The sequence below is a fragment of the Ambystoma mexicanum genome, chromosome 11 (assembly GCF_040938575.1).
Source record: "Ambystoma mexicanum isolate Mex_15411 chromosome 11, UKY_AmexF1_1, whole genome shotgun sequence".
NCBI lineage: Eukaryota > Metazoa > Chordata > Amphibia > Caudata > Ambystomatidae > Ambystoma > Ambystoma mexicanum.
Window position 1 is genome coordinate 1,001,234,305 of NC_090934.1, and position 21,083 is coordinate 1,001,255,387.

Sequence of the window (21,083 nt, forward strand, 5' to 3'; positions counted from 1 at the left end):
GTGTATGTGTTCTGGTTTGTGTGGGTGCAGGGGATTGGGGCTGAAATCCTGCGGCACAGGGTGGGGTGGGTTGGGGCTGAAAATCCCGCAGTAGAGGGTGGGGTTGGGGGCGGGGAGGATCAATGGGGAGCTCAGCGGTGAAACCACCCCAGCCATTTAAAAAAACGCATTTTAAAGGAGAAAAAGATCTTTACAATGCTGTTTTTAGGATCAAAAGAAAATCGGGCATTGTAAATCAGTCTTTTTCTCTTGAGACCTTTAAAAATAGATATTTTTACATAGAACCTTTACATCATGCTGGGTTAGAAACTTAGCTTCTTGTTCGGTCAGAAATCCCATTGCAGTAGCTACCTCAAAAATCTCTTGTAAGTAAGACATCTCTTCGTTGGTCGGGTCCTCAAGTAATACTTAGTAATGCGTCTCATTGAATAAGAGGTCATTGGCCATTCGTTCATACTGATATTGATTCTGTATTACCAGGCCTCCGCACTTATCCGCGGGTTTATTCACAAAGTCATGATTTATTCTGAGCGATTTAAGTGCTGTTCTCTCTTCTTTGCACAGATTATGAGGCACATATGGATTGTGGCCTTGAGAAAGTTTGGGAAGGTCCCTCGCCCATGCGCTTGACATTGCAGACCTTATCTCATCTTAACAACCTACACTTCTTGGCCATTATGGAAACTTGGCTACAGCAGGCCCGGCACTATCCCTAGCCATACCAGACGGAAAGATAGAGACACAGGTAAATGAGGTGGAGTAGCATTCATAGCTAAAACTTCCTTTGGCCTAAGAGCCACCCCGGCTGCCAGCCTCCCTTCCTCTGAACTTCTAACAGTTAAGATCCCACTCTCATCATTCTAAAACAGTCCTTATGCACCTTATTTACAGGCCCCCAGGTCACATCTCCTTCGAGGAAGACATTTCTGACCTCCTAACTAGAAAACACAATCACCCAACTTGGTTTCAACCACCGCGTCACAGCACCGACGCATAATAAAGGCAGAACCTTGGATTGGTTGACAGACCACAATTGTTATACCACCATACTCTAAAACAAACCAATTGCCTGGTCCGACAACCATGTCATCTCCTTCTCCATCCTTCTCCATCCAAGGGAAAGCTCCGTAGAGCACTTCACCAACCACAGCTCTGCAAACACTTGCCAGGAACAACCGTAACATAACGTTGCAAAGCCTATGCCCTCTCATCGACAATATCCTTGTCCCTGCAAACTACATAGACTTAGATGCAAATAAACTGGTCGACCAATACAAAAAAACGCTTGAGGCAGCATTAGATAGCATCGCACCCATTAAACTTACCAAAGCTAAACCAGTAGCCCAACTTAACAAATGGTTTACCCCTGAACTGAAAATCCTCGGAACGGCAAAAGAGTGGCGGAATCTACCTGGAGAAAAATGCCTAACAAAGCGCTCTTCTCGGCAGCCGGTTCCACTTACAAAACAGCCATCCTCACTGCAAAGAAAGAAACCTATGACAATAGAATCGTCGATGCCAAATCCAGAAAAAAAGAGCTCTTCAATATCCATAGGGAACTTGAGTCAGCCTCCACACCGGTGGAATCTTTTGTGAAAGACACAGACTGGTGCACTAAAATTTAAAAAGCTCTGGCAGACAAAATTGCCCAGCTTCAATCCAGAATTGAGCAAAAAAAGAATACTCTGACAAAAAACGCCAATACCTCTTCACCCCATCCCACAAAACCACTACTTGCCCACCCTTCTCCTTCTCTCCAATTACAGCCACTGAAGTAGAAAACATTATCAAATGCCTCAAGCCGTCCAGATTCCAAGGGGACTTATGCCCAGCCACAATCATTCAGGAAGGCGCTAACGACTTGGCCCCTTTCATAAGTTACCTAAACTAAGGTAATCTCCCCTATCATAACAGCCATAATCAATTCTTCCTTCAAAACTAACTCAGTACCCAATAGCCTTAAAGAGGCCTGGGTTATGCCCCTCTTAAAAATAAATAAATAAATTAAAAAAAAGTACTTAGGCCTGTAGTTAGTGGGATTGCTAGGGTCTATCACTACTGTTCCCTACATCCTAAAGATCTTAGATAGTGCCCTATCTACAAATCCAGAAACATCTGGAGGACAACAACGTATTAGGCCTCAGACAATCAGGCTTTAGGCCAAGGCATGGAACAGAAACAGCCCTTCTGGACCTTAAAATCCAGATGGACGAGGCAAAGGATAACGGCAAGTTAGCCATACTCCTGCTGCTTGACCTCTCAGCAGCGTTCAACCTTGTTGACCACTGTATCCTCATTGAACACCTGGCGTCAGCAGCCGCCTTCTCTCGTGAGGCCTCAGCTTGGGTACAATCCTTCCTTGCCAATCGCACTACTAGGGTCGTCTCACCCTCGGCTACAGCCGACCCTATCCGTATCTATTGTGGCGTCCCACAAGGATCGTGCGCATCGCCAACCCTCTATAATATTTTTACGAAGCTCCTGTTTGACCGTCTCAACAACCTGGGTGTCACATACACAAATTATGCTGACGAGACTCAGGTTCTCATCTCGCTATCAGGATGCCATGAAGAGGACTCTAAATTGATTAATGGCTTATACCTGGAGATCCAGGCATGGATGGCAGACCACAGTTTCTCTTAATGACGAGAAAACCGAGCTGTTACTCGTCGGCTCCCAACCACAACTAAATAAATTAGACCCACGATATGCATCCCTCAACATTGATGGAAACCTAATCAAAGTGGCCAAAGAAATTAAAACCTTAGGGGTATACCTGGACTCTACTCTCTTGCTAAAAAAGCAAGGTAACACCACTGCATCTTCTACAGTGTACACAAATGAGCTGATCAATGCATGCAAGTCTTTCCTCTCGCCCAGTAGCTGTATTACCTTAGCTAGAGCACTAGTGCTCTCCAAAATTGACTACTGCAACACCCTCTTCCTAGGCACCTCTGGCCACAACCTAAACAAACTCCAGGTTCTTCAGAACAATGCCCTAAGAGCGGCATTAAGCATTCCTCAATCTCCAGCTTCAGACAGGACGCCCATTGGCTCCCAGTAAGAGACAGAATAACCCTCAGATCTCTTGTCATTATCCATAAGTGTCTATCGAACACAGCTCCCAAGTACTTGGCTGTTAAATTTAACAAACGCCATTCAGCTAGACCAACCAGAATCTTGTACTCGCATTGCCTCTCCATTCCCAAATTCAACTTTAAAAAAAGCGGGTCGTTCTAGCTTCCCGGTCCTAGCGGCCAAACAATGGAACACTTTACCCCTCAACGTCAGAACGGAATAGTCGTTCTGGACCTTCAGAGCCAATACCAAGACCTGGCTCGCAAATAAGAACTGTTTAACGTCTGTTTAATACATCTCTAATGTATCCCACATTGTACTATACCTCATTATGTATCAACTTTGCAACCCTCATGCAACCCTGTTCCTCCGCGCTTAGTTTTTTTTTCTCTTGTCATTGTCCCTGTTTTCTATGAAAATTCTTGTAACCTGTTGAACTTGCTTTAAGTCTCTGGCGCCCAGTTACCTCCGGGTTCGGCGCGTGGTATAAATAAAGAAACTAAACTCAACTCAATATGCAATTCTCGAACACCAGGCCAGTATGTCAGGAGGCATTTCTGAGTCCTGGGAAGTAAAACTTTAGCTGTCCTGAAAATTTGCAAAAAAGCCTGATCAGATTCAATTTCCAAATCTTGAAAGTAGTTCTTCAATCGAACTTGGCGGACGAATTTGCGAATATCGCGTTCAGTTTGTTGAAGAGTTACTGATTCTGTGGGCACAAAGGACAATCCTCTGTGTAGTAATGAGGTAAAATGGGAATTGAGATTGAATTCAGAGAGGTTGAAGATCTAGGATTTCAACGTAAATATGCCCTCCTCTGTGTCGAAGTTATGAATGACACTTGTGTTTGAGGGTGTCTGGGCCCAGGGGGTCTTTGGCCCCTGCTTTGTCCTCTTCCTAAAATAGATTGACTTTCACAGATCGATGCAATCGTAGTTGTCTCTGACCCATTGTTGTCCGAGCTTGACTCTACGAAAATCTGACCCAATGTCTTCTACTTCTAGTCTGTAAAATTCTGAGTGGGAAAGTATTGAGGATTGGAAGTATAGTCGGTCGCTAGATATGGGTAAACCTTCTTCTTTGTGAAGGCTAGCAGATCTTAAGTTCATTAGCCTTTTTTGCTGATTTGAGCTTCTGAAATTCTTCAACTTCTTGCCAATTGCCTCAAGTTTGGTTCTAGCATCAACTATAAGGGGACTCTCAAGGAAATGTTTGGTACTAGTCTCAAGTTCCTCACAAATCTCGTTGGTTATTTAGGTAGCTGTGGTTATGGTGTGGAGCATCAGATTGCAGCTGCATTTATTGGCGATCTGGCTGAGCCCCACTTTATAATCTTGGTTGTCCAGGAAAAGGAATGGGTTGATCGCTACCTGTACGCTTAAAGGAAGGATGTTGGAGCGGAGATGCTCTTTTAATAGGTGGCAGTGGAGTTTGCTACGAAACTTCTTTTTATTCACTTTCAGGTAATCTTGTGTTGGGCTGTAAGATCCGCAGGTAAATTTGCTTTTTCAGAGCCACACAAAATCAACTGAAATAAATCGGTCTTTATGTGCAGCCTGCAAAAAGCATAACAATTACATAGAACCGTTTAACTGTATGCCTATGCTTAAGTAAAGGACAGAGTTCCCACAAGTGGCACTAAAATGATGTTCAGAATCAAGCACTACTTTCCTTCCCTAGCCCCACATTTCAGAGGTCTGTGGCGGCCCAAAAGGTGCAAGCATGAAATAGATCATGGAGAAGTTAAAATGGCGAAGAGTAAATCGGGATGCTCCAGTGCATCAAGAAACCTGTGAAAGGATACCCAAAGCAAAGAAGGGTGAGAACAAAAACTGTGTGCCAAAGGTACATACGGTTTCACAGCTCTAAAGGTGTCCCGTAAAGATATCCATTCAACCATATTTCCAGAAGCTGCTAAGTGCGGTTATAGGTCAAAGGATCGACTCAAAAGGACCGAAATGCAATTGGTTCGAATCAAAAGGACTGAAAAACAAAAGGGTCACATTTTTGTTTCTTTGGTCTAAAAAACACTTTTTTTTACTATACAGAAACCAAAAAAAAGATATTTAAAAAAAAAAAAGTAACCCTTTTGTTTTCGGTCCTATTGACTCGACCCTATTGCATTCGATCCTTTTGGTGTCGATCCTTTGACCGGACACTGCTCAAGTGCTAAGCAGGCAAATGGCATCCCTGCTGGGGTTATGTGTCTTTGATGATATTCTGCTGCATGCTCAGTGCTGCCAGAAAAATCAACTGCAAAGTATGTCACTCAATGCATAACTGTGATGCGTATAAGTAATGTTTACATTCATTATATTTGAAAAACAAAGTAGGACTTTTACTGTGATACAGTACTTCAAGCGATAACAGGACATCTATATCTACAACCACACATCTCAAAATGTTGCTTTGTATTGTACAGTCCAACCAACTCTACGGAGTTAACAAACATTTTAAATTACCTTACACGCAAACTGGCAAGGCCCATAGCCTAAACCACACCCACAAAGTTAATGTTGGAACCCCGATCCATTGATCAGTTTTACTCTTGGAGTGTTGGGTATTTTGAACAATTGCACAAACGCCAATGATGTAAACAGTATGCACCACTTTATTTGTTAGAAAAGGTGCCTGCATTGTGCAGCTACAAGAAATTGTGTTGCTTCCCACACATGAAGGTTCAGGGTCGCCCTTATCCATTACTCCACCATAAAAAGGCACAGCCAAAGATTCCAAGTAACTTCTCCAACTGTCTTTACTCTGCTGAGGCATTTATGCCCAGGAGAGTTTCCAAATTTCACTTCTGATTTTGCCATGGTATTCCAGCTCATGGAATTGGAGATGCATCGGCACATCAGGTAACTTTCCTTATTTCCATTTTGCACCCTGGTAGTAACCATATTAAGGGGATTGAGTTCTTTTTATTCCAAATTTTTATAAGCTGTGCCTGTACCATTTGCATATATTTCATATGTAAACGTCACCATTTGACAAGACCAGATGTAGAAATGTAGTTATGTTGCTTTAATATCGGAGACCAGTCTAGGTGCCTCTCATAGTGACAGCAGGCAATTTGTGAGAGAAACCAGATATTGGCATTGAAACAAAAATTCCTCATTCCAACCTTCTCTCACTTGTGTCCAGTTGGCAGACAGCTTTTAAAAAAAAAAAAATGTTTAATTGATTTTACAACAAACAAAACATAACTCACATTCCCGACATTTTCAGTTACATTTGTTATAGCACGCATTACATGTTTCATTCTTAATGCCTGCCCCCACCCTTACCCCTAAACTCGAGCACTTCCAACTATACCTCTGGCTCCCGTTGCTCAGGATTAGTTCTCTTCCTGGTTCTCGGGCAGGTCGTCATCACTGTGGTCACTTTGGGTGCACCCATGCAACGAGGCCATCATTTGTCTCCATTCCATCAGTGGTCCCACTTCCTCACCCTCTCCGCTGTGTGCCGCATCATACCATGCCACTGTTTCAGCGTCTGCCCATTTTAGGAGATCCTTCCACCACATCTCTAGTCTGGGTCTATGAGTGGCCTTCCAGCTCATGGCGATTCTCCTCTTGCCCAGGATGTATGCCAAGTCTTTGAGTTTACATATGTGTCTCAAGTTTTGCGGCCTGGTGAATCCCCCCAGCATGCATGCCCATATGGATTCCACATCTAATTTAATTCCCTTTTCAGATAGCTTGTGTTTAATTTCCCCCCAAAACTTCCCAACCTCCGGTTTTCCAAATTTACCTGGCATTTCTGGACACCTTCTTGTGGTATCTTTGGGCCCTCTCCCATTGCCTATCTTGCATGGCCTCTCCCGCCGCCTCCACCCAGTCCCGCCGCAACTTGAGCGGCTCTTATCCCACCCTTGACATTGTTAATTTGTATATCCTGGATATTTCATGCCCTCCCTCCAAGATGTCATACATAGTTTCAATGGCAGTATCCGGTTGCTCCGCTAGCGCTATTTCGGACCACTTTTCTTTCACCCTTCTGACTATTCTTCTATATGTGATATGCTGCCCCGCCTGTACCCCAGTTCCGTCCATTAAAGTGTTTGATAATCAATGGCTTCCCCCTCCTGCCAAATATCCCCTAGGGTCGCTAGGCCCACTGGCTCCCAGTATTTCCGTATCGCTTTTCTTAGTTGGTCATCTGCACCACATAGCGCCGCAAGTGGCGCTTGCGGGGAGCACGGGCTCGGGCCTCCCATGGTCCAGCACGCTTTGTGCCAGACCTCCCAGCCCACCTTTAACAATCTTGGCCTACTCAGCATCTCTGGCTTGGGTAGCCATGAGTTCTCGCAGGAAGTATGGGGCACTCTCATCCATCAGCAGCCTGGATTCTGCTGTCTCGTCCTCCGCTAGCCACCTAGCTACGTACTGTAGTTGCGCCGCTAGGTGGTAAATCTCAAAATTCTGCAAGTTTATCCCCCCTCTGTCATATGCGTTCTGTAATTTCTACAGAGCCACTCTGTTTCTTGTGTTATGCCTTAGGAAACCTCTGCACAGGCTGTGTAGTTTAGTGAAGAAGCGCCTGTGCACCATGTATGGGATATTTGTTGAGAAATGCAACAGCTAGGTAGGACCACCATTTTCAATAGGGCCGCCCTCCCTACCATGGCCAGGGGGAGATTTGCCCAGAACTCCATGCTATTCTTGACCCCCCCCCCTCTCCACTGCTTTCTCTGTATTGTGCCTGTGCTCCGCTGCCACCATATGGTAGATGTTGATCCCCAGGTATCTAAACGTTTTGGTCTGCCAGGCTATCTGCAGGATGGGTAGGTTTACCTGTGGTATGCCTTTGTATCTACCCAGGGGGAACATGCTTGATTTTTTGGGATTGACCGATATCCCGGACAGAGCCGCATACCGCTCCATCACTTCTAGGATGTATTGCAAGTTTTCCTCTGGGTAACGCAAGTACAGGAGCATATCGTCGGCATACAGTGATATCAAGTGCGTTCCCCCTTTGGTGCGCACCCCTACCTCACTGTATTGCTGTCTTAGGTAGATTGCTAGTGGCTCGAGTGCGAGGATGTACAGCATCGGAGACCACGGACAACCACCTTGTGCCCCTGTTTAGTTGCCACCTCTCCGAAATGATCGCTCCTGTTTTTACCCTGGCTTTGGGGGAACTATACAGCATTTTCACCCACTGCAGGTACCCAGGTCCCATCCCGTATTCCTTTAATGCCACCATCAGCCATGGCCATCGTACCGAGTCAAAGGCCTTGACTGCATCTAGCGAAACTACCGCTATTTCGTTTGGGTCACCTTCTGTTAGCTCTATGATGTGGTGGAGCCTCCTATGGTTATCAGATATGCTCCTGCCTGGGACATACCCAGTTTGATCGGGATGTATTAGTTTATCACCGGTTTAAGTCTATTCGCGAGTACTGCCGCGAGGATTTTGCTGTCTTGGTTCAGCATAGATAATGTTCTATACGACCCACAATCTGCGCTGGGCTTGTCTGGTTTGAGGGGAATGATTACCGCCTATCTCAGGGTTTCCTGCAACCTCCCCTTCTCGTATTCCTCATTCAACATTGCCAGTAGCGGGGGGAGGACCTCTTGTCTGTATGTTTTATAGAATTTGCTGGGGAGCCCATCCGTGCCTGGTGCTTTACACGTGGGTAGATGCATCATCACTGCTTCCAGTTCCTCCAGTGTAACTGGGGCTTCTAGGTTCTCTCTATCCTCTGCGCTTAATTTGGGCAATCCTATGTCTTCCAGGATCTCTTGCGTCTCCCTCTCCATGTCCTCCCCCATGTCTGCGTAGAGGTGTTTGTAAAATCTGAGGAAGCTCTCGTTCACCATTTCCTGAGCATTCCAGATTTGTCCCGCCTCTCCCACTATCTCTCTAATTGCAGGCCTTGGTGCCTCATTTTTATACAGCCATGCTAGCAGCCTCCCTGGTTTGTCCCCTCCAGCGTGTTGTCGTTCAATATATTTCTTATAGTTCAGATTGCTTAGCCTCTCCCATAGCTCCCCGCCAGCCATGCAACTGGCTTGCAGCTTCCACCTGTTCCTGCGAGGTCCCCTCATTTTCCATGATTCTTTCCAGCCTCTTTTCTATGTCCCGCAGCTCCTGCCCTATATCCCCCTGAAGCCCTTTAGATTTGGATATTGCCGCTCTCCCCTTATTACCACCTTGAAGGCCTCCCATATGGTCCCCTCCGATTCCACGCTTCCCATGTTGTGCTCGAAATAACTTTATCTCTTCCCGTAGGTCCTCTCGGAATGTGATGTCTCTCAATGCCTCAACTCTAAGTCTCCATGTTAGAATTCTAGCTCTTGGGGGGCTGGTGTTGCCATTCAAGGACCAAAGGGGAATGTTCCGATAGTATCCTGGCTTTGTATACTGAGCTCACTACTTCCCCCGCTATGCCGGGGGTGGTGAAGACGTAATCCAGCCTTGTGTACAAATTATGCGGGGCCGCGTAATGTGAGTAGTGTCTTGCTGTCGGGTGTTGCCGTCTCCAAATATCCTCAAGCCCAAAGTCTCTCAGCAGGGCCCGTAATGCTCTCGCTGCAGGTGTGGGTTTATCTAATTTCGTATCCGATCTGTCTAATTTAGGGTCTAGATGCAATTGAAGTCCCCCCCACCCCTTATGATCGCCCCGCCAGTGAGGGGGCTGACCTTGCTATATAACGTTTTATAGTAAGTCACTGTATCTTGTTTGGGGGCATACGTGTTTATAATGCTTAGCTCCCCGTTCTCCAAGAGCCCTTGGAGCACTACCATCCTCCCATCTGGTTCCACCATGGTCTGTAATATCTGAAAAGGCACCTGTGGTGCCATACAAATAATCACCCCCCTAGCATATGCTGAATATGTTGCACCTATGGTAATTCTTTTCCACATTTTTTTAATCACCTCCTGTTTCTCCTTAGTGAGGTGGGTTTCTTGCAACAGGGCTATGTCTATTTTTTGCCTCCTCAAATACATCATCACTTTATTTCTCTTCAAGTAGGTGTTAAGCCCCCTGACATTCCAGGTAATTATTCTGAGGTCACCCATCGCCCTTCTGGTCCCTTCTGGTCCCTCCTCCCGTCCCTCCCTCTGTAATCATTAGCCCAAGAGTACTTAACATCGGTTACGCACAGAGGCGCGCAGGTGCTTGCTCGTTCCCTAATCACTATCACTTCAAACTCCCTCCCCCCGACCCCTCCCGTCCCAACCCCAACTGTTGCCCAGCTCCATCCCTGGATCTCAGGCGATCCCGCATTTGGCCCTGTCCAGCTAAGCCGGTACCGGGTACCCAGCAGGAGGTTACCGCTCTACTGGTAATCCAACTACCCGATCTATGGGGGTGTGAGGTCGGGTGCTCTGTATCTCCCTATTGTGCGTCACAGTTCGCTGCCTTCCCATTATCTAGCATGACTATAATCCAGTCCCATTTTACATTGTTATACAGCACCTCGCTTTGCAGAGTCTCTGCGTCATTTCTCCGCTTCACTTCCCTTCTGTTCCTCCTTCCCTTCCGGGCAATTTTGCGCATCTAGCCAATCCGCTGCCGCCTCTGGGGTGTCAAAGTGTTCTGTTCTGTTGTGGAATACCTTCAGTCTCGCCGGGTACATCAGCATGTATCTGTGGCTCGACTCCCGTAGCCTCCTCTTAACTGCTCCGAAGTTGAGTCGTCGCCGTTGCACCTGAAGTGTATAGTCAGGGTACACTGTAATTGAGGCAGACGCCCTTTGGATCGTGCCTCCCTTGCCAAAGTATTCCAGGATCCTTTCCCTTTCGCAGTAGTTTAATATTTTAGCTATGATGGGTCTCAGGGGAGCCTGGGGGGGACGCCTGGAGGAGGTCTTCTTGCTAGGGCTCTGTGCGCCCTTTCCACTGCAAATCCCTGGGTGAGCATTCCCGCTCCTATCTCTTGCAGCAACATGGATTCCACGTACTCCGTGGGGTTCAATCCCTTTTCTCCCTCGGGAAGCCCAACAATGCGTACATTGTTCCTTTGCGCCCGTCCGTCGGCTTCTTCGGCTCTACTCTCCAGGTTGCCCACCTGTTGATGCAGCGTATGGATCTCCAAGGCATGCGAGGTGCAAGCTGCTGTGTTGGCCCCCACTTCTTTTTCCAGCTCTCCGGTGCGGTCCGCTATTGCCCGTACGTCTTGTCGCAGGGGTTTAGGTCTATTTGTACTGCGTCTATTTTGTATTCCAACGCCACCTTCAGTGTGGACATTGCGGCTTACAGTTTTGTTTACCACGCCACTTTCAAGTATGCAATGGCTTCCAGGATTTGCCGGTCCCCTGGCGCTGGGGATACGTCCAGCTGGGCACTTCTGTCCTTGCTTCTGGCGCCTTCAGTTGGTTGCGGGGTCTTGGCATAGTCCTCCATCGTAGGTTGCTTCCCTTTTCTTATTGAGCTTGGTTGCCATGTCCGGTGCTGTGCCGGGTGAGCGGGCACCCTTTTTCGGATGTTGTGGATGGTTGCCGCTGTCGGGGGGTTCAGCCTGGTGTACGTGGGTGGCTTTATTGTTTGCTCTGAAGGTGGTGGTCTTTCTGGGGCTAGTTCAACCAAGTACTGTTTGGGTCAGCCCCATTTTTTTGTGGCTTCCAATGTGGGCCGCCTTGGCCTGTTCTGCGCCCCCCTACACCACCCTTCTGTGCCGTGGCTGGTGTCTTCTCCTGAGGTGTTCCAGCGGGAGGTGTCCAGGTTTAGTGCGACGTGTGAGCTAAGTTGTCTTGGCGGGGCCTTCTCCACCCTTGTTTTCAGGGGTGGGCCTCAGCAAATTTGGGCTCCTGGCCTGTCCGTTCTGGTGGTCTTTCCGCAGGTGACCCAGGCGTTGCCCCCACTGGGCATCTGTCAGTGCCCAGGTTGCAGCTGCATGTGTGGTCCCGTTCAGCACGTGTCACTGTCAGGTTGCCTGGTGGAGATGGGCCACAGTGTGAGCCTGCCCCTATGTGCCTGTGGCTAGTGTTGTATTACTTGCCTTGTAGGCAATTGCTTGTCACAAGCTTACTGGTGCGGTTCGTCCGTAGAGCTTATTTTCACAGGGTATTATGATTTGCTGCCCGTGTCCGTTTCTTATTTTGTTGTGGGGCCGCCGGTTCCAACTCTGGAGAGGGCCGGCCCCTCTTTCGCTTCCTCCATTTCTCCTCCTGACTCGTGTCCTCGGCCACCCTAGGAGCCGGATGGTGTGTGCTCCCTCAGTGCGCTCACTCGGCACCTCGAATCCCCCGCTGTCCTCGTTGGGGGTTTGCCATGGGCGTGTCGCAGAGGGGTGGGCCCCAGGGCTACTTGCCTTGTTTTGTCCCGGGCTCAGGACTCTGTATTGGGCGGGCAGACCACTGTGGTCTTCCGCGGCTCACCTTTGCTTGGGGGCTCTTCCTGGCTCTGCCTTCCACCCCTCTTTCTCTGCGCGGTCTGAAACCCCGCCAGGGCAAAGGCAAAGCCCGGCTTGTCCAGCATTGGATCTTTCATGGATTCACATGCTTAGAATATTTCCCGTCGACAGACTGGGAACCCTCGGTAAGCTTATAAAGCCTTTTCCCATAGGAAAACGTTTGACACTTTTGTGTCCTATCTACGTCGTTTTTAGGCCGCGCACGCACGCCCCACTAGAACGTAGTGGCATAAATGCCCCGCCCCCGCGGCTCCCTTCAGATTTCAACCGTCTCCAAAGTGGGAACACCTCGTGTATTTTCTACTTGGTTAGGTTGTGCTGTTGCGGTTTTTTCTCCTAATGTCGGGAAAAGCACTGTTCCGCCCGTGCGCTACGTGCGGACTAAAGAAGGTCTACGAGGGGGACGGACATATGGACTGCATTTACTGTCTGCACCCTCATCACTCGGCTGACAAGTGCGACATATGTAGGGGCTTCTCCCAGGAGACTCTTAAGGATCGGAGTCGCAGACTTGTTGCATGGTTGAACGACGGAGCGGGGGCATACCCGCCTTCGGAAGTGGGCTCCACACACAGCGCGGCCTCGGTATCAAAATCTTCAGGGGCCCCGCGCCGCTCATAGTCATCGGAACCCCCGGTAAAGAAGGAATCGTCAGTAGGCCATTCCAGGGACTCTTCTTCGAAGAAGGCCTCTTCGTCCTCATCTTCGGCGAGGAAAGATAAAGACAAATCTAAATCCTCCTCGGGCGATCGTCATAGATCGACCTTGAGTAGAGAGACAGGGAAACGCAGGTCGAGTTCAGAAAAGGCAGGAGCAACGCATAAGCCTGCGCGACCACCACCATCGTCGACGGTTGGGCAGTAGTCAACTACTTCTCTGCCGCTGACGCAGTTGACATCAACCGTTCCTGGATTGCAGGCGACGACGACGACGGGGCCAACTATTGCTTCGTCGACGGATATCCCGCAAGAGGCCTGGCGTCCAGAGGTCTACGACCCAATTTTGCCGGACACACTTCTCCAGCAGGAGGCCTTGTCGGTGTCCTCGGGAGACGAGGGCGAAAGGATAGCTGCCCCTGCAGACCTGGGGTTACAAGTTACCACACCTTTCTCCGGGAGCATTCCGGGTTCTGCCCCTCTGCTCAATCCGCAATCGGTTTTATCATTGGAGGTCTTGTCCACGCTGCTAAGGCCACTGGATGACAGACTGCCTCGAACAACTCCGGCCAGTTTGGTCGTCGACAACCCGGGCCCGTCTCGCCGCCCTCCACCTTCAACCCCCGCGGCAGGGCCTCCGGAAGCAAGTCTCTCGGCCCCACGCCGCAAGGAAGGGGAACTGTTGGATTCGGAATCAGGCAGCAGAGCGCCGTCGGTGGTCTCCCTTTCCCCCTACAGGGATCCGACCTGGGAGTCCGATGCAGAATTGGAAACCCCAGACGATATCGGGACATTTCACAAGATGGCCAGGGCTTGCACGGAATTCGGGCTGGCCCAAGAAGAAGAAAAGAAGGACTGTTTTCTTTTCGACCACATGGGTCAAAGGAGAAGGTCCGTGTTTTCAGTGCCCATCCTGGATCATGTGTGGAAGGAAGGTCTTCAAACCATGCGTCACCCTTTCTCAGAGCCAGCGATGAAGGGTCGCCTAGAGAAAAAATTCAAAGCCCCAGATCCTACTCCCAAGTGCCTTTCGTCACAACCGACACCTGACTCTGTGGTATCGGCGGCGGCGGCGAGATAGGCAAAGGCTCAAAACAAGTGTACGACCCCCCCCCCAGAATGTGATGCTAGACGCCAGGATCCGTTCGGCAAAAAAGTACTGTCGGTGGGTGCTACCACAGTGAAGGCGGCCAATTCTCTCGCCATAGTTGCTAGATACGACAGGGAGATGTGGCATCGGTTGGCGCCTATGCTCGAACACCTTCCAGATGAACATCGGAAAGCAGCTATGTTGCTGGTCAGGGAAGGTGAGGAGGCTTCAAATCATGCCATTAACATCGCAGTAGACCTTGCGGAGTCGGGGTTTAAGCAGGTGAACAACGGTGTAGTTCTCCGACGACGGGCATGGCTGAAATGCACCAACTTCCGACCGGAGGTGCAGTACAAGGTACTGGATATGCCTTTTGAATGAGACCTCCTCTTCGGCGAGAAGGTCGACGAAGCCTTGAAGGGCATGAAGGAGGACTCGGACACGGCACGTTCCTTGGGGGCCCTCCAGAGTGGTCGCGGTTTCCGGTCTTTTCGTCCCTTCAGAGGAGCATCAGGGAATTCCAGATTTTCATCGAGGGACCGACCCTTCGGTAGGCCAGCATATTCCTTTCAGGGATACAGGCGAGCTTCGCAAGCGGCTAAACGTCGCCGGGACTACCAAGCCCCCAAGAAGAGAGCAGGTTACTTGTCGTCGACGAGGGATAAACAGAGCAAGGACCAGCAATGACGGGCATCGGAACGTTCTGGGGGGCAGAGTATCATGTTACATCAACGAATGGGAGCTAATAACAGATCAATGGGTGTTGGACACTGTAAAATACGGACATTCCCTGCAATTCAAGAGCAACCCTCCGCATATTCCACTGGCGTGTGTAGCTCATTCCCATCTGAGCGTGTTGCTGCAGGAAGTAGCACTTATGCTACAAAAAGGGGCTATAGAACTGGTCCCGTCGTCACAAAGGGGTCAAGGGGTTTATTCCCAATACTTTGTGGTGAAAAAGCCAAATGGAAAGTGGCGTCCCATCCTAGATCTGCGCAAACTAAACAAGTTGTTGAAAAACAAAGTTCAAGATGCTCACGCTCCAGGAGGTGATCAGGTCAGTTCAAGAAGGGGATTTTCTGGCGTCTCTGGACCTGCAGGACACGTACTTCCACATACCGATGTGTCGGCGACACAAGAAGTACCTAAGGTTTGTGGTAGGGCGGACTCACTACCAGTTCACAGTTCTCCCTTTTGGACTGGAATCTTCCCCCAGAACGTTCACGAAATGCCTGGCTCTGGTGGCAGCCTGGCTGAGAAGGCAAGGCCACCATGTATAACCGTATCTCGACGACTGGTTGGTGAGGGGGTCCTCCCCAGCGTCGACGCACAAGAGTCTACAGGACACCATGAGCCTCTTGCAACGATTGGGGTTTGCGATAAACTTCGAAAAATCCTCGTTAACGCCGTCCAAAAGCTTGGTGTTTCTGGGTGCACAGTTCGAGACCCAGTTGGGGTTCGTCAGACCATCCCTCGACAGGATCACCAGGCTCAGTCGATTGGCAGGTCGGTTGAAAATCAATTCCAGGCTGTCGGTGAGAAAATATACATCAATCCTGGGAGCTATGGCGTCCTGCATTCCTCTGGTGCCCAACTGCCGCCTTTTCATGAGGCCAGTGCAACAGTTTTTGGCGGATCGTTGGACGCAGGCTCAGGGCCTCTGGTCAGACAAGCTGACCGTCGATGACGACGAGCTCCTATCAACTCTTCGGTGGTGGAAGAGAGTTCAGAATATTTCCAAAGGAGTACCCCTACAGGAGCCGGAGTTCCGGTTCACGGTGGTGACGGACACGTCCCTAACTGGCTGGGGAGCGCACATGGGCACTCTGCAGACACAAAGCCGTTGGTCTCAGAAGGAATCTCTCCTGCACATCAACGTTCTGGAATTGAGAGCGGTCCGCTGGGCCCTGAGGGCGTGCCTGCCTCACATCAGGGGATCCACAGTGAGAGTTTTGACGGACAACACCACGGCAATGTTTTACCTAAGGAAGCAAGGCGGTACGCGATCCAGAACCCTCTCCATCGAGGCTCAGAAGGTGTGGCACTGGGCTCTAAAACACGATATATCCATCGTAGCTCATCACCTGCCAGGAGTGAGGAACGAGCAGGCGGACTCGCTCAGCAGAAATATGGACCAGATTCACGAGTGGGAAATAAATACCGATCAATTGTTGAAGGTCTTCGAAAAATGGGGGCGACCTCTGCTAGATCTCTTCGCCACGAAGGCGAACAAGAAGTGCGAGATGTACGCCAGCAGGTGGCCACAGGAAGATTCGGTGGGAGAAGCGTTTTCCTTCCCGTGGACGGGCAAGTTCCTCTACGCCTTCCCTCCGTTCCCTCTGATACAGAGAACTCTGCAGTGGATACGCAGGTACAGGTGCCGAGTCATCCTGATAGTGCCGTGTTGGCCGAGGCAACCATGGTTTTCCGACCTGCTTCATCTGTCAGCCGATCAACCGATAACGTTCCCGAAGGTGCCCAACCTCTTGTCCCGGGACGAAGGAACGGTGTGGCATCACAACCCGAGCAGCCTCAACCTCACAGCTTGGCTCCTGACTTTTCAGAATTTGGTGCCTTGAACATTCCCTCGGACTGTCGGCAGATATTACAGGCTGCGCGGGCCCCGTCCACCAACAAGTCCTACAGGTGTAAGTGGAGGAGATTCTGTACGTGGTGCCAAGGACAGGCAGGAGTGGAACCTCTGAGGGTTACTCCGGAACAGCTTCTCCCGTATTTACTACATTTGGCGAAGACTGGTTTGTCTTTTTCATCTCTAAAGGTTCACCTGGCGGCCTTCTCTAGGTTCACAAGAGGGAGGAAATCAACGCCCTTGTTTAGTGACAGATTAGTGAAACACTTCATGAGAGGTTTGTTACGGATATTTCCCCCGGTTAAGCGTTTTCCACCAACGTGGAGCCTTAATGTGGTGCTAGCAGGCTTAATGAAACCACCCTTTGAACCAATGGCCACATCATCGATGAAGTTCTTGTCATGGAAAGTGGCTTTTCTAATAGCTATAACATCAGCTAGGCGGATCTCGGAGTTGCAGGCGTTGGTCGTAGACCCACCGTACCTAAGGTTTTTTTAAGGACAAAGTAGTTTTGTCAACTAATCCTCGTTTCATTCCAAAAGTTCCTACGGCTTATCATAAACACTCATCCATTGTCCTGCCCACCTTTTTCGCGACCTGCTCATCGGCTGCGGAAAAAGTCCTCCATACCTTGGACGTAAAGAGAGCTGTAAAATTTTACCTTCATAGGACTCAGCAACTTAGATCTACGCAACAACTCTTCGTTGCATATGGTCCTTCGGTGAAAGGAAAAGCAATTTCAAAGCAGGGACTGGCCCGATGGGTCTCGTCGACGATTGCCTTCTGTCATTCCAAAGCGGGAAAACCGCTACAAGGACGTCCGAGAGCTCACTCGACCAGGGCGACTTCGTCGTCGACGGCGTTGTGGGCGGGGGGTTCCACTGACAGACATTTGCAGGGCGGCAGCATGGTCAGTGCCCCATACATTCACCCGCCACTACTGCCTCGAACGACAGCATGCGGACGAGATACAAATGGGACGAGCAGTCTTGCGACATCTCTTTCAATAAGGTAAGCCCTTTCTCTTCGAGAAGGGTCTATGCTGGTTTGGATATATATATTTCTGAGGCTTGTGGAATCTGCTTAGATCACATGCTGTGCATAGGCCGACATCTAGTGGAAGCTGCGGAGTATTACAGTTTGTTTTTCGAAAGTCGAAAATGGGCGTCGACACAGGCGTGCCAGTAATACTATCCCTAGTGTGACGTCCACTGTACCCAAGATCCCTCACGCGTGTAGGATCCTCAGATTGTTTTTTTCCGCCATACTGGTCGGAAGCATCTTGCGGAGTTCCCTGGCCTTAGCCATACTTTTGCTGTTATTATAATTTTAATTCTTATTCATTCCCTTCCCCACCCCAACGTCGACCCTCAACCTCGACGACGGCTGGAGAAGTCATCGACCGTCGACTGCTGCACGACGGATCTGGGCCTCGGTAGGCCGCTGGCCTCGGCCCGGGCCTAGTAGGCCGCTGGCCTCGGCCCTTACAAGTAGGGAGAGTGGGGGGTGGTACATACTCTTCACTCTTGATATATAGTTACATTTATATATATTCCTACACTTAGCAGCCCGCTGCCTTAAGGTGCGTATGGAGGGTACCCCTTTTCAATTCTGCCCCAAGTGCAATCGCAAATACCCTTGGGTCGACAGGCACGCCACGTGCAATCTCTGCTTGCCGAGGGATCACCCCGAAGCGAACTGCAGAGCGTGTAGTAGGTTTAAACCTAAGACACTTAAGGACCGTTCGACAAAGCGTTGGGCCCACCACGCCAGGCAGGAGGCCATGGCAGCGGAGGGCGCCTTCAGCGATGGCAGCGACGCCGTACTTTCGGACGGCGAGGGCATTACGGCGTCGAAAGACAGCCGACGAGCGCAGGTCCCCGACCTCGGAAGGTCGTCCGGCAAGGCGGCTATGGGGAAGACCCCCGGCGACGCAAGCGCTACACACCTAACACACACTAAACACACTAAGACCAACCGGACCTCGACGACGTCGACTTCCCGGAAAGAGGCACAAAAAGAACGGTCCGACTCGGTGTCCTCTGGGCGCTCTCGATCGAGATCGCCTCACGACGCAAGGCAATCATCCACTCTTGCCAAGAGTGCCTCGCTACACACACTAACGGAAGTTCGATCGTCGGGAGACGAAGACGACTTCCACCCCCAGGCCGCGCTCCAAGATACCGAGACCGCGGTTAACACCAGTGAGGCCCCACGCCCGAAGCACACAGATACCTTTCCAGACCCTCGACGCCAGGCGTCGAAAGTCTCTGGGGCCCCCAAGGGACAGGGAAAACATTTTTCCACGCACGGAGAAGGGGGGAAACAGCGGAAAGCACAGCCTTACACCCCTGTAAAGCCTAAGCAGACAAGCAAACACAAGTCTACCCTTGAAAATAAATCACCTGCTAAAGTAATACCCTGTTCCAGGGAATGGTCCAGTGAAGACATAGACAGGGTTATGTCTAGGATGTCTTCCTTGGCTGATTTTTATGATAAGAACCCAAAACACTTTCTTTCATATAACCCTCAAGGGGCCACACCCTCAGGCTCCTCCGATCCTATCCCGCTAAGTAAAAAGCCCCGGGTCGAAAGACCTGAACCCTTCAAGGTTCAGCCTTACTCCACTCCATATTCTACTCCACTCCCCAGTTATCAGGGACAAGTTTTCCCTGAAGAGGACCAGGAGTTTGCAATTATGGAAGAACAAACCGGGACAGATTACTATGCAGAGGATGAGGACCTGGAGGAGGGAGAAGATGAGCAGGAAATTTACAGAGTAGATTCCCCAGTACAAAGCGAAGCCCCAGTTACTGACTCTCCAGTTGATAACCAGCCCCTCCTTAACGAGGTTCTCGCTCGAGCAGCGGAACACTTCCACATCGACACCCACGGTGTACAGGAGGAAAGGGACTTCGCGGAGGAGTTTGTAGGAGAGAGAAGACCGGTCGCTCAGACCATCCCTATCCTCAAATCCATCCAACGAAGAATAGATCCTTCCCTGGTGAATCCTAACCTCACCAGAGCTGTCAACCCCAGAATTGAAAAGATTTTCCGGGCAGCCCAGTCTGACCCTCTGTATATAAAGGGACATCTTAAACCAGATTCCCTAGTGGTGACCAACACTAGAAAGAGGGCTGGCACGCCCTTATCTTCATCAGAAGCTCCTCCCGACAAGGAGAGCAAAAAACTTTACGGGTTTGGCAGAAAGGTAGCCTCAACGTCCGCCTACCAAGCAAGGATTGCGAATTCCACCACCCTGTTGGCTAGTTACAATTGCCATCAATGGGAAGAAGTCGCGGCGCTCATTGCCTCTGCTCCAGAACCGTTAAAGGGCCAGCTGGCTCGGATCTCGGCAGAGGGGAGAGCCGTGTCTGGTTGCATTTTAAAAGCAACTTTCGACGCCGCTGACAACGCAGGGAGATTGATAGCAGAAGGTACTGTTATCAAGAGACATGCGTGGTTACGGCAGTCGGGATTCAAGACAGAAACCCAGGCTTCTTTAATAGACAAGCCAGTGGAACCCGACCTATTGTTTGGGAAAGCGGTCGAAGACGCACTTAAAAATGCCAAAGATGAATATGAGACTCTCAAATCCCTTGGCCAGCTTACCAACAAACCCCCTAACCAGAGGGGGAACAATAATTTTCGTCGCCCACGCGGCCAAAATTCACAAAGAGGCAACTATGCCCAGGGACAAGGTACACAATGGAATAACAACCAGCAGTCTACCCAGAGTTACGGCAGGGGTAACAAGAGAGGTCGTGGAAGAGGCAGAGGCAGCCCCAACAAGGGCGGTGGCACGCCTCCACCAAAACAGTGACGCTCAGTTCAGGGTCCCTTGCCACGCAACCCCAGTAGGGGGACGCATTTCCACCTTCACCCAGGCTTGGGAAGGGATCACCTCAGACAGATGGGTGCTGTCAACAGTATCCGCAGGATATTGTATAGAACTACTGCAGCGTCCCCGGAATCATCCTCCACGACAAAGAGTGCACTCCCTAGAGCATCAAAGGATCCTTCTCGAGGAGATCGCCATTCTGCTAGAAAAGGACGCGATAGAACTCGTCCCAGGACACCAGGTAAACAAGGGTATCTATTCAACTTACTTCCTTGTGCCAAAGAAAGATTTGACAATGCGCCCAGTATTGGACTTACGGCCTGCCAACAAATATGTCAAGCCCCAAAAATTCCGTATGACCACGCTACAAGAGGTAATCCCCCTCCTAAAAAAGGGGGATTACATGGCAACCTTGGATATGAAAGATGCTTATTTTCATATTTCCATGCTCCCAGCGCACAAAA

At 49.8% G+C, this 21,083-nt stretch overlaps 1 protein-coding gene across 3 annotated transcripts in view; it reads left to right on the forward strand.

Annotated features, from left to right (window-relative positions):
• Nucleotides 1-21,083, forward strand: part of GOLM2 (golgi membrane protein 2) — an 801,157-nt gene that overhangs the window by 369,258 nt on the left and 410,816 nt on the right. The window lies entirely within an intron of this gene.